Source organism: Chanodichthys erythropterus, chromosome 4, assembly GCF_024489055.1.
Source record: "Chanodichthys erythropterus isolate Z2021 chromosome 4, ASM2448905v1, whole genome shotgun sequence".
Taxonomy (NCBI): domain Eukaryota; kingdom Metazoa; phylum Chordata; class Actinopteri; order Cypriniformes; family Xenocyprididae; genus Chanodichthys; species Chanodichthys erythropterus.
The window spans coordinates 6,983,065-6,995,877 of record NC_090224.1 but is presented as its reverse complement, the minus strand read 5'-3'; positions in this window follow the sequence as shown (position 1 = coordinate 6,995,877).

Sequence of the window (12,813 nt, the reverse complement as noted above, 5' to 3'; positions counted from 1 at the left end):
CGGGTTCGTGCTATGCTATATGTCCTCTCAAGGAATGGCTTCATAAGAGTCAAAAACAACATAAACAGTGCATTAATACTGGGTTACCTATTATGGATGGTGATTATGAGGAAGATTTGAAAGGTGAGAAACCAAATCCTTATTCTGCCAGAGGCCAATGTGTGTCTGCCTGGAGGGAAAGGAACTATGCACATGAAAACTTGATGAATTCATGAATGCCTGTAAATAAGTAGTTAAATAATGCCTGTAAAAAACAGATAAATAGTTAAATAATGCCTGTAAAAAATAGTTGAATAAATAGTTAATAAAAACTTTGAGTTTTAAATATTTATATTTATATAGATGAATAGTCACATATATATATATATATATATATATATATATATATATATATATATATATATATATATATATATATATATATATACAAACCCAATTCCAAAAAACGTCTCAGGTTACAGATGTAACCCTGGTTGGGAACAAGACGCTGCATGGTAACGCATTGGGAACCTTCTGCGTGATGTCGTCACTGAAGCACTCGTGTATCTAGCCAATCGCGAAGCGAGACGTCAGAGACGGGTGACGTCACGGACCAGGAAACTATAAAGCACACTCGGATGCAGAGCACGCCAGCTTCTAAGTAAGTCTGAAACAAGCACTCGCAAGTGTGCAGGGGTACGGCAAGAGACGCAGCGTCTCGTTCCCTACTCAGGGAACCAGGGTTACATCTGTAACCTGAGACGTTCCCTTTCGTGGGAACTGTCGACGCTGCGTGGTAACGCATTGGGAACGCAATCCCAACTGAGCCGTAGCTCAAAACACTTGTCAAAGTTATCTTGACAGGACAGAAGACCCCGGAGTGGAGCCGATATCAAGGTTGTAATATTTAATAAATGTGTGCTGGCATGACCATCCAGCTGCATCACATATATCGTTCATGGAGACTCCTGACATCAAAGCTTTTGATGCCGCCATACCCCTAGTCGAATGGGCACGAACATTCAGAGGAGAGGGCTGTCCGGCCGCTTCATATGCAAGTGAGATGGCCTCAACCACCCACTTGCTCATTCTTTGTTTTGATGCTGGGCCCCCTTTTTTAGGAGACCCATAACAGACAAACAATTGATCTGACTTACGCCACAGGGCAGCTCTGTGGACATAAGCATCCAAAGCCCTTACTGGGCACAACAGATTCAGTTTTTCCTGATCCGCAGATTCAAATGGAGGAGGATAAAAGGACTGAAGCACAATGGGGCCTGGGACATTGGTAGGGACCTTCGGGACATAACCCGGTCTAGGATCAGGAATGCTTTCACCATTCCTTGAGCAAATTCAAGAAAAGAAGGAGCAACAGAAAGTGCTTGTAAGTCTATCCGCTATCCGCTTCAGAGAAGTGATAGCCAATAAAAGAATCGTTTTGAGAGTGAGAAACCTCTCGGGAACCTCCTCTAGTGGTTCAAAGGGAGCCTCAGCTAACCCCTGTAAGACCACCGCCAAGTCCCAGGTCGGAACCCTTGTGTGCACTGGAGGCCTCAACCTCAGTGTACCACGGAGGAAGCGTGTGACGAGGGGGTCTCGACCTACCGAGATATTCCCCTCAAGAGGAGCATGATATGCTGAAATTGCTGCAACATAAACCTTTAAGGTTGAGTGAGATAGACCCTCCGAGAATTTTTCTGGAGGAATTTTAGCACAAAGCTAATAGAAGAAAGGACAGGGTCCGTATTATTGTGTCTACACCAGGTAGAAAACAAATTCCATTTGTAGGCATACAACTTCCTCGTGGCGGGAGCTCTGGAATTAAGAATGGTCTCCACAACCTCGGTTGGGAGACCAGCATCTACGAGTCTGGCCCCCTCAGAGGCCAAGCCCATAGTTTCAGTCGTTCTGGGCGGGGATGTATAATCATGCCGCCCACTTGAGACAGGAGGTCCTGTCTGAGAGGAAGCTCCATGGGGGAGCCGTTGAGTAATGACACTAGGTCTGAGAACCATATCCTGGTTGGCCAGAATGGGACTACCAGTATTACACTGGCCCCTTCTTGGCGTACTTTTTTCAGAACTCCCGGGAGCAGGGCGATCGGGGGAAATGCGTACAGGCGCCGCCTCGGCCACGTCTGTACCATAGCATCCAGACCCAAAGGTGCTGGATGTGTTAGGGAGTACCAGAGTGGACACTGGGTTGACTCTCCCGAAGCAAACAGGTCGACTTCCGCTCGACCGAAATTTTTCCATAGGAGATCCACTACTTCTGGGTGGAGTCTCCACTCCCCGGGCTTTGGCCCCTGCCTCGACAGGGCATCTGCTCCCATATTTTGATGTCCCGGGATGTAAGCTGCCCTCAGCGAGAGCAGCTTCCCTTGAGACCACAGGAGGATCTGACGGGCCAAGTAATATAGTCGGCGAGACCGCAGACCCCCCTGATGATTTATATATGCAACCACTGCAGTGTTGTCCGTATGAACCAACACATGGTAACCTCTCAGGTCTGGGAGAAAGTGTTTCAGAGCTAGCAACACTGCCATCATCTCTAGCCGATTTATGTGCCAAGAGAGCTGATGGTCTTCCCAAAGACCCTGAGCTGAGCGACCACTCATGATCGCTCCCCAGCCCATGAGAGAGGCGTCTGTCGTAAGCATTACTCGACAAGCGGTGGCCCCTAACACGGGTCCCTGGGACAGGAACCGGGGGTCTTTCCACATGGTCAGAGAACGAAGACATCGTTTTGAGACTTTGATCATGCGGAAGGGATTTCCCCTTGGGGAGAACCTCCTGGTCCTGAGCCACCACTGTAGGGGTCTCATGTGGAGAAAGCCAAAAGGTATTACGTTGGACGCAGCTGCCACCAGACCCAGCAGTTTCTGGAACTGTTTTACAGTGAGTGACTGGCCTAACTTCACCCCTTTCATAGCCATAAGAATGGCACTCACCCAAGCGGGAGACAAATGTGCCCGCATCGTGGTGGAGTCCCACACTACACCCAGATAGTTGGTGGATTGAGCTGGAACTAGCACACTCTTTTTGGCATTGAGCCTCAGCCCAAGCCTCTTCATATGGGACAGAACAGCATCTCGATGCTGAACTGCTAGTTGCTCTGACTGAGCTAGAATCAACCAATCGTCAATATAATTCAGTATGCGAATGCCCTGGATCGGCTGTAGAACCCCGACTGATTGCTGGGAGGAGGAACCCTTTCTATAGCTCCTTTTCGCAAAAATGTCGCAACTTCTTGTTCCATAACCAGACACTGCTCGGGGGTTACCACTGTGGGAAGAACCCCGTTGAATCTGGGCGGGCGAGACCCGAACTGGATCTTGTAACCCTCTTTTATAGTGAGCAGCACCCATTTTGATATATTCGGGAGAAGTTTCCATTCTACCAGAAAATTTTCTAAGGGAACCAGACTCTCGAGACTGGCCTCTGGTGTTTTTTGAGCACCTGACTCGACGCTCTGAAGCGGCGAACCGGCAGAGAACAATCGAATCAAGTGGCCGGCCCTCCTCGGACGCACACTGGGTGGCAGGGTTGGCATAACGATCTCCTGAGGGCGCCGAAGGGGAGTGGCTGTTAGATGCATTTTTCGCCGTCTCCCTTCGGAGGGGGCCGTCCTCATCGGTTCCTGACCCACAGACGTCAGGACCGCTTCGAAGCGAGAGTTGCGAGCTGAGCGGGCCGACCCGATCCCCAAGCTCTCTGCGGTGGAGCACGGGCGGCCACGCTGATCTTTTGTTGCGCTCTGTGGTGCGCTGAGGAGCTCGTCGACGGCCGAGGCTGATCCCGCTCATCAGCCTCGGGGGGAGGGATTCTTGGTTTGCGGGGGATGAACTTCTGGAAAGCCACAGACTGTTTCTTAGCCTCCTGGAACCTCTCGACGACTGTTGTAACGGCGTCGCCTAAGAGGCCCACAGGAGACAGCGGCGCGTCCATAAGGGAGGCTTTGTCATGCTCCCTTATGTCCAAGAGGTTCAGCCACAAGTGCCTCTCCGTAGCCACCAATGCTGCCATAGAGCGTCCGATTTCTTTTGCCGTCTCTTTGGTGGCACGGAGAGCCAGGTCAGTTGCCATCCTGATTTCCTGGATGCACTCATATGTGGCCTCCCCGCTATTTTCCACTTCCCCCAGCAGGTCAGCTTGATATGCTTGTAGGAGCGACATGGTGTGTAAGCATGCCGCCGCCAGACCTGCTGCCGCGTAAGCCTTGCAACGTCGGGGTTTTCAGCGACGATGTGGACTCAGGGGAGACATAGCCCGCAAGCGTCTCTTCCACCCGAGGCATCGCCACATAGCCTTGATGTTTCAGCCCCACTATGTTACTGTACATTGAGGTCTGGGGGCTGAACACACAATATGATGCCGGCTTTTTCAATGACCTGGAGACCTCGGTGTAAAAGTCAGGAAAGAAGGCAAACCCCGACGCTGGGGTAGAGACCGAGCGGGCAGAAAGCGCTCATCCAGCTTACTTTTTGGTTTTGTGTCTGCCCGCTCTGTTGGCCAGTCGATTTTTAGTTTGGCCACAGCCCTGGTCACTACCTCCAGGAGCTCCTCATGTGCTCCTCATGAACCGCCATCCTCTTCCCCCACGCTCATCACATCAACCTCCTCGGAGGAAGAGAGATGAAGCGCGGGTGCCTCTCTCTGGGGGTAAGAAACCGCTGCGCGTGCTTCCGCCGCCTGAGGAGAGGCACTGGGGCTGGCAGGTAAAGGGCGAGATAAGGCGGGGCCCGTTTCAACCCCCTCTGCCAGCTCCATTTGCGAACCCCACGAATGAAGCCGCCGCGGCGCCTCAGCAACAGCGGGACCCGATCCGCGGGGAACGCCAACCGGAGCACCCTCTTTATTGTTAACCTTCTGGAATCTGAGGCTGATTTGGGGCCTGGAGAAGTTTTGACATGCCCTGACATTTGTGCTTTTTTCAGTTGTTCATAAACATATTAATGGAAAAAGTGTCATTACACTGTATTCAGCACAAACTAGGCTACAATAATATGTGAGGAACATGTATGTACATGTTTGTGTTTTTGAAGGAATAACATTTATGTGTGGTCATTGAAAAAACAAAAAACTTAAGTCACTGAAATAAGGCCAAAAAAAGTATAGTAAATCTGTGTTTACAAGACTTCTGGGTATTGGAGGTTGTAAACTAGAGTTTTTGCTTCAAAATTATGTAAAAATTATGCTGCCTACTCCTTCATATAAAACAATATATTGATTTAGTTTTTGTAAGACACTTTTTGCCAAGAAACACAGTATGTGAGGAGGCGTGAATCACCACTGAATAATGGGCCATTTACACCTGAGAAGACAAAAGAATTGGATAGTCATGAGCTGAAATGACTTGCATATTAATGAGGCATTTCAGTCAGGTAGGCTGTGAAAAAAACCTTCTGTGATGTCTCAAGCTCATTATGATATATGAAACATACAGAAAAATATTATTACAATATAAAGTAATGGTTTTATATTATACTTTAAAATATAATGTATTTCTGTGATGCAAAGAGTCTGAATATAAGCTTTTAGTTTAAAAGCATGCACATTTGGAGAAATATTGGATTCTCATATGCTTATGTCAATTTTCTATACAGAGGAGTTATATTTATTTAATATTCATTGTCATTACTATGAGCGCTGGTGTTTTCAATTCATCCTTGAAGTTGGAGGGCGCTCTGTGCATTTTTAGTCCACAAATTCATCTAAAAGAAGAAGAGGCTATTCCATGAATGGAGTTTCCAATTCATACTGCAGCCGGAGGGCGATAAAGAAACAAAAACTCATCTAAAATTCATCTATAGAAGAAAAGAAAACAGGAACTAACTGCACGTCTTCTAGAGCTCCCTAACCATGACTTTTACATCCAGATAAACACTTTTCAAGACAATAAATACATGATTGAGACGATGAATGCATGTATTGACTCTGAATTTGCGTCTGAATAGCGCTCCCTCCGTGGGCGTGGCCGCATTAGCGGATAATGAGCTGAATCACAGACTTCTGACATGGCTCTCTTTTCATACAGATTACATAAACACAGAAGGTTTGTTTTCGATTTGACTTACATAATTTAAAACCTGACATCTTAACGTTTTTTTAGACATAAGTTTAATTTTTATGTGATTAGTATTCACTAAGTTACAGTTAATTTTCGGAGAACTATCAGATTGGACTTCGTTTAGAGGGAGAGGAGAGATCACGCATCATGTTAGTTTTCTTTATTTTACAAAAAGCACAACATTGTGTTTTTACTCTGAGTGTATACAAATAAAAGAAGATATTCTATAGTTTCAATTGATATATTATTTAAGTCTCTATGACAAAAAATGACAGAGTATTTTAAGTCTGTTTTGCTGCAATGTGAAAAAAACCCTGCAAAACGCGCCGGCGCGTTTTCAGACCTCAGAGTGTTAAAGAGTGCCCGACGTGATCTTAAAACTCTGAGGGTGAGCTTCTCGCAATGAACACAGACAGCCCCCTTGAGAGCTGCCTGTGCATGCTCAACCCCCAGGCAGACAACACACATTTCATGGGTGTCCCCATCTGGAATGTAACGTGTGCATGGGTGAACACATTTATTGAATTGTCTGCCTTCCGCCATTTTAACTAATGTCTTTTTCTCACTATATATATATATATATATATATATATATATATATATATATGTGTGTGTGGTGTACCGCAGAGTTCTTGTCCTCAGACGAAGAGATAACGTATTTGTGCAAGATAGCAGGACAAACAACACCAAATAAGACACACAAGATAACATAGAGCGCTTGCTGAAGACACAGAAGCTGGCGTGCTCTGCATCCGAGATTGCTTTATAGTTTCCTGGTCCGTGACGTCACCCGTCTCTGACATCTCGCTTCGCGACTGGCTAGATACATGAGTGCTTCAGTGACGATATCACGCAGAAGGTTCCCAATGCGTTACCACGCAGCGTCGACAGTTCCCATGAAAGGGAACTTGGGACACTGTAGAAATTGTGGATAAAAAAGGAATGCAATAATTTACAAATATCATAAACTTATATTTTATTCACAATAGAATATAGATAACATATCAAATGTTGAAAGTGAGACATTTTGAAATGTCATGCCAAATATTGGCTCATTTTGGATTTCATGAGAGCTACACATTCCAAAAAAGTTGGGACAGGTAGCAATAAGAGACCGGAAGAGTTAAATGTACATATAAAGAACAGCTGGAGGACCAATTTGCAACTTATTAGGTCAATTGGCAACATGATTGGGTATAAAAAGAGCCTCTCAGAGTGGCAGTGTCTCTCAGAAGTCAAGATGGGCAGAGGATCACCAATTCCCCCAATACTGCAGCGAAAAATAGTGGAGCAATATCAGAAGGAGTTTCTCAGAGAAAAAATTGCAAAGAGTTTGAAGTTATCATCATCTACAGTGCATAATATCATCCAAAGATTCAGAGAATCTGGAACAATCTCTGTGCGTAAGGGTCAACGCCGGAAAACCATACTGGATGCCCTGTAATCTTCGGGCCCTTAGATGGCACTGCATCACATACAGGAATGCTACAGCAATGGAAATCACAACATGGGCTCAGGAATACTTCCAGAAAACATTGTCGGTGAACACAATCCACCGTGCCATTTGCCATTGCCGGCTAAAACTCTATAGGTCAAAAAAGAAGACATATCTAAACATGATCCAGAAGTGCAGGTGTTTTCTCTGGGACAAGGCTCATTTAAAATGGACTGTGGCAAAGTGGAAAACTGTTCTGTGGTCAGACGAATCAAAATTTGAAGTTCTTTTTGGAAAACTGGGACGCCATGTCATCTGGACTAAAGAGGACAAGGACAACCCAAGTTGTTATCAGCGCTCAGTTCAGAAGCCTGCATCTCTGATGGTATGGGGTTCCATGAGTGTGTGTGGCATGGGCAGCTTAAACATCTGGAAAGGCACCATCAATGCTGAAAGGTATGTCCAAGTTCTAGAACAACATATGCTCCCATCCAGACGTCGTCTCTTTCAGGGAAGACCTTGTATTTTCCAACATGACAATGCCAGACCACATACTGCATCAATTACAGCATCATGGCTGCGTAGAAGAAGGATCCGGGTACTGAAATGGCCAGCCTGCAGTCCAGATCTTTCACCCATAGAAAACATTTGGCGCATCATAAAGAGGAAGATGCGACAAAGAAGACCTAAGACAGTTGAGCAACTATAAGCCTGTATTACCAGTGGAGTGCAACGTGCTCGAGGGATATAGGTTAAGCCAGGTGGACAACCCGGCGGAGGGTTAGTGGAGGCATTGGAGGAGGGGATGGTCTCTTCTGACCAGGAGATGGGGCTCACAATGATAGAATTTGGAAGGATTGACTCAGGTTTGGTGGCTGTCTCGTCGGGGGAGTGAAGCCGAGAGAGGGCATCAGCCTTGACGTTCTTGGACCCGGGGCGATAGGAGATGGTGAAATCAAAGCATGAGAAGAATATGGCCCAACGTTCTTGCCTGGGGTTAAGTCTGGAGCCTACTTGGTGTCCCCTGCTGCTGAGACAATATAGCTCCCACTCCTGTGGTGGAGGCGTCCACCTCTACGACGAATGGGAGCTCTGGGTCGGGGTGGACGAGGAGGGGAGCGGTGGTGTAGGCTTCCTTGAGGATGTCAAAGGCGTTGGTGGCAGCTGGAGTCCAGGACATAGACTTGGGCTGGTTACGGAGCATGTTGGTTAGAGGGCTGGTGATGGAGCTGTAGTTCTTGACGAATCTGCGGTAAAAGTTTGCAAAGCCTAGGAAGCGTTGGAGTTCTTTAACGGATGTGGGAGTGGGCCAGGACTTGATGGCTTCCACCTTCCCCTCGTCCATCCGGATGCCACTGCGGTCGATGATGTAACCCAGGAACTGGACTGATGACTGATGGAATGAGCATTTTTCAGCTTTTAGGAAGAGGTGGAACTCACAAAGTCTTTGCAGGACCTCCGCAACATGGTGGCGATGTTTAGCCAGGCTCCGGGAGTAAATCAGGATGTCATCAATGTATACGAGCACAGACTTGTGGAGAAACTCCCGAAGCACCTCCTGTATGAAGTCCTGGAATACGGAGGGGGCGTTGACCAGGCCATATGGCATTACAAGATATTCATAGTGACCGGTGGGCGTGACAAAGGCGGTCTTCTACTCGTCCCCCTCACGTATCCGGATGAGGTTATACATGCTGCGGAGGTCCAACTTCGTGAACACAGTGGCACCACGGAGATGTTCTAGGGCCACTGGGAAGAGAGGAAGGGGATAACGGAATTTCACTGTAATCTTGTTTAGTGAGCGGTAGTCAATGCAGGGCCGCAAGCCTCCGTCCTTCTTTGACACAAAGAAAAAGCTTTAAGCAGCAGGGGAAGTAGACTGGCAGATGTATCCTTGAGCAAGGGCCTCTTTGATGTATTCCTCCATGGCCTTCTCCTCCGGAAGGGAAAGGGGGTAAATCTTTCCCTTAGGTACTGGCTCACCCGGAAGCAGATCGATGGCGCAGTCCCATGGCCGGTGTGGAGGCAGCTTGGAGGCTCTTTGCGGGCAGAAGACATCGCTGAAGGGGGCGTAACATTCTGGGATCTCAGTAAAGCGGTTCTCCATGGGGCTCTCCAGGAGATGGTCGGGTTGTGCTGCTCCAACCAGGGTCACCCTAGGACCACGTCAGAGGTGGATTCCTCTAGAACCAGCAGGTGAATTTCCTCTTGATGTAACACTCCGATGTGTAGTTGGATGGGAACCACACAGCGGCGCACACATCTTCGGCTCAGAGGTTTTCCAGTTATTGAGTGGATCTGGTAGATAGACGGAGACAGCGAGGTCCTGAGCTTGAGTTGCCGGTAGAGGGTGCCGGAGATGAAGTTGCCGGCTGACCCTGAATCGAGGAGCGCTACAACTGGAAAGGAGACATTGCAACAGTAAGGCTGACAACAGTGGTGAGTGGTTTCATTTTGCTGAGAGAAGGAATAATGGCACTCACCATGGGATGAGGCGGACGAGTGGGGTACGCGGAGATGATGTTCCCAGGTAATCAGCCGTTTCAGGGATTCAGGGTCAGCCGTCTTTGTCGCTCTGAGGGTGTGAGCCTTGAGTTATCTAAGTTTATAGGTTCGCTGGCTGGTTCTAGAGGGCTGACGGGCTCAGGTCGGCGGAGGAGATGATGGAAGAGTGACTGGTCCTGGTGTTCTTCAATACACAGCTGCATACGAGAGGCGAAGCGGATGGATAGCTGGATGAACTTCTCTAAGCCGATGGAATCCTCGTATGCAGCGAGATGCAACCGTACCCGCGGATCCAACCCCTGTCGGTATGTGGTTATGAGCGCCTGCTCATTCCAACCACTTGCAGCAGCTAGCGTTCTAAATTGCAAAGCATAATCGTTAATAGTCATAGAACTTTCTTTGAGACTACACAATTTCTCACAAACTGAAGAGTCATAAGATGGCTTGATGAACACTTCCCGGAAATGGGAGACGAAGAAGGAATATGAGCGTGTTACGGGACAACGTTGAGACCAGATGGATTCAGCCCATTGTAGTGCTTTGCCTTGCAACTGGGAGATTAAGAACGCTACCTTTGAGGTGTCCATGGGGTAGAGGTGCGGTTGCATCTCCAGGACCAGTGAACACTGTAGGAGAAATCCGCCGCAATCCTCCGCCGATCCTGGGTAGGGCGCTGGTCTGGCCATGGGACTGGCGGGTGCAGGCGGTGAAGGAGAGGTGGCGGTGTTGATGGAAGGGAAGGCTGGTGACGGTGGAGGTGCGCTGGTGGTGAGAGCTCGTCGGAGGGCATCCGCAAGCTCTTGAAACGAATCCGGGGAACTCATACTTGTCTTGAACTGTATTAGTCCGGTCTTCTGTTGCAATACAGAAGGGACAGAGACAGTCTTTCACAGGAGATGGATCTTTATTGAACAACCAGTATGAGTTTGTGAGGGAGTGCAGGTGAGTATGGTGAAAGTCGGTGCAGATACTTGATGTCCAGGTGATGATGGTATTCGATGTGGTTACAGGTGGAGATGGAGACGCTGGAGAATTTGGAGACACTGGGGATCTTGGAGACGCTGGAGACGAGGGAGCACTCACACGGAGAGGAGATAGCACACGAGGAGAACACTGGAGACAGGTTAGGCAGTAACGGGGAGTCCTTAAGGTAAGCATACAAGTAAGTTAGATGCGAACGAGACCGGACAATGAGGTGGTGTGTGTGAGTGCTCTTTATACTGTGAGTGATGAGGTGCAGGTGTCGGTGATTAGTATTCTGGTGACATGGTGCGCTGTGACTGGAAGGCGGTGGAGCTTGATGTGTCTGTGACAATTCATTAGTCTATATTTACTTAAGCTGTTAGTAATGTCTTATTATTTAATGTATGTTTAAATAAATTTCGCAAAAAAGTTATGACAACCACTGTGTAAATGATTATACTTAAAAAATGAATTGAAGAAATTAACTTTATAATTATATTTAGAAGTTAAAATTGCAAATCCTTCCTTATGTGCAATTTACATGTTTTTTGTTTTTTTTATATCTACATGTTCATTATTATATCTAAAAAAAAAAAAGCAAATGAATTTAACCTAAACAATATCTTAACAACTATTTATTTCTGAGCTTCAGTGCTTTACATACATTTCAGAGACTGTAATGTACAATGAGAGCATTAGGTCTGAATAATATGAAGCCACGGACAAATAACTTTGACTGACGTGAAGCTGTACTGGTGTCTGACTAATTGACAGTGTAAACATTGTAAAGCATCACATTTTTTCACGTGAAAGTGACTGACTGACTGACTGACTGACAGCAGACTCGGCCTTCAGTTTCTCCAAGCAATTTATCATCCTTATCCACACTGGTGTAATTTATCTGGCAGCACAGAGAACATATCTTATTGGAAAGACATCTTGATATTCCACTTTTCTAAATTACTTGTCAAGCAAGGTGTGTCGGCAGACAGAGGTGAGCAGACAACATTTTCTCCCCACAATTTCTTCCAATTTAACTCCTTCATAAACAGATTCCCCCTTGTCTGACATGGAGGTTTTACTAACTGTCTTTGCTGACTTTTTTTATTATTAACCTATTATACACCTAAATATTACATTAAAAGAAAATCACACATTTTATATGCAACAGTGTGAGCGAAATCTCGTCCTTTTATAAAGTGAATACTAGTTTGTTCTTCAAGGCCTTGTTATTGTTGTTGTTGTTGCTAGTTCTAGGATATTTTTAGTACAATAATTATATAGAGATAATTATATCTCAGATAGCAATTAATGGAATATAATTATCCACCACATAAAGCCACAAAACGTTCCAAGGCTGACATATATCAGGTGTCAACAGTGTAATAAAATCAGATTAAAACAGATTTATAAACATATATTCTTATCATAGATGCTATTTTTAGAGTAGAAAGATGCGCATACAGAATTATGGAATTATTCTTTCAATTTAAATTATGACAGACCAATTATTTTTGCAGACGAATAAGCACTAGATATGATTCAGTAGTACAATTTTATTTAAAACTAAAAAAAGTCAGCAAGTTGCAATTAAATTAGTTCAATGCACAATATATAATAGTTTTACATTTTGGTATGTGATGCATACATTGTGCAACAACCTCCGATTACTCAAATATACATTAATGGCTTGTTCCAGACAAACAATAACACGTATTCTGTTCTGACGACACATCGATTTATACTTATCCCTATAAACAGTTTCTCTTACTCTGTACACACGATAGACTGTCAAGAAGTCAAATATTGATATGTACATTCATGCAATACAATTCTGAGTACCTTTGTACAGTATAATACAC